Source organism: Nyctereutes procyonoides, unplaced genomic scaffold (genome assembly GCF_905146905.1).
Source record: "Nyctereutes procyonoides isolate TBG_1078 unplaced genomic scaffold, NYPRO_anot_genome, whole genome shotgun sequence".
Lineage (NCBI taxonomy): Eukaryota > Metazoa > Chordata > Mammalia > Carnivora > Canidae > Nyctereutes > Nyctereutes procyonoides.
Window position 1 is genome coordinate 47,066,092 of NW_026575042.1, and position 1,802 is coordinate 47,067,893.

Consider the following 1,802-nt stretch of genomic DNA (forward strand, 5'->3'; position numbering starts at 1 on the left):
ATGAAAGATTTAAATGTGAGACAAGACTCCATCAAAATCCTAGAGGAGAACACAGGCAACACCCTTTTTGAACTTGGCCACAGTAACTTCTTGCAAGATACATCCACGAAAACAAAAGAAACAAAAGCAAAAATGAACTATTGGGACTTCATCAAGATAAGAAGCTTTTGCACAGCAAAGGATACAGTCAACAAAACTCAAAGACAACCTACAGAATGGGAGAAGATATTTGCAAATAACATATCAGATAAAGGGCTAGTTTCCAAAATCTATAAAGAACTTATTAAACTCAACACCAAAGAAATGCAATTAGGACTTAACAGCTTCCTGATCTACAGGGTTTAGATGCCACCGCACTACTAATTCCCCAGTGCTCTTGAGGCACGTGTTAGACACGTCTTCCTCTGTTGGAAGTCCCTGTGGCAGCTTCAGGGGCTTGATCCTTATCAAATGCTTAACCACTTTCAGTTTTGCATTCACTGAAGGGATGTTCTTGCGAACTTGAGGAGGATGTGCTTTTTATAACCCAAACATATTTATTATATCTTTTTCCCAGTATGGATTGTCTCTTTGTACTTTTTATTCTGGTAACAATATGCAGTTTATGAGGGTGCTGTGGATCCCCACCATATTTTTTATGATCTGCAGGTGAAGGTTGAAACACTTTATCCGGAATTCTTGACTTCGTAAATTTGTGACGAATCCAGTCCGTACAAATAAGAGGCTCCACACCTTTTGTCATCAGTTTGAAGTTGGTCTGGGGGCTTCTGAACTATTTGAGTGTAAAATCCCTGCCGTGATGTGCTGACCTTTCTCTTCAGAGGCGAGGGAAAGGAGAACAGAGGAAGGACCACCTGGGCTTGGCATTGGGTTTTAATTGATTGGCTGACCCTACACAGTTCAGGTTTTCATATATAAGGTTGCTTGTGGTCCCTCTTTGAAACTCACTGGGAAATTACACCATGCTGAGTAGAAGATACATATAATCAATGTGCGAGTTAAGTCAGTTTTTCCCCAAATGGGACTTTCTGTTGCCAATATTTAACCAACTGTCCCCAAGCCTCTCTTTAATATATCCCTTTCTGTAAGAGTGTTAAAGAGTTTCATAGATTTATTTACTTGTTTATGCCATAGTTGAGCCTAATATTTTCTATTAGTCTAAATCATACCAATCTTCATCATATCCCCTGAGGCCATTTAGGTAGGATTACATATCATCAGTTTGCAATTGGGAAAATCAGTACGTCAAGAAGTTAAATCCATTTGTAGTGTGGAAAGAATCAAAGCTTTTTACTGATTCTGGAGAATTCTATCTTTTCTATAGTTTAGGAAGTTGCAAAATAAGAATTACATGTCAACAGAATCACTGATGTAGTAAACATGAAATTGTCTCTCAGTATATTCAAGTCTGATTAGATCCTTATTAGGGAATAGTATCCAGTCTGGCAATCCATAAATAAAGCAGATATCTCAGATAGTATGAAATAATAAAAGAAAAATTAATAGTTAAGTGTTAATATGAAGCATAGCCACAGAATTGCCATGAAGGTGATACCCAAGTACATTAGTTAGGATATAATAGATTTTGTCGTTTATAAACCCAGTGTTTGATGTTTAGTTTAACAGACCAATAGATAGTAACATAAAAATTATAACCATTTTTTCAGATTCCATCAATATGTTCTCATTATAGAAAAAAAAAAAAAAAGAGAGAGGGATCCCTGGGTGGCTCAGTGGCTTAGCACCTGCCTTTGGCCCAGGGTGTGATCCTGGAAAGCTGGGATTGAGTCTCACGTCAGGCT

At 37.6% G+C, this 1,802-nt stretch overlaps 1 pseudogene; it reads right to left on the reverse strand.

The window, feature by feature from the left end:
* Positions 1–309: 309 nt before the first annotated feature.
* Positions 310–1,197, reverse strand: LOC129506978 (39S ribosomal protein L30, mitochondrial-like; annotated as a pseudogene).
* Between the last annotated feature and the right edge of the window lie 605 nt (positions 1,198–1,802).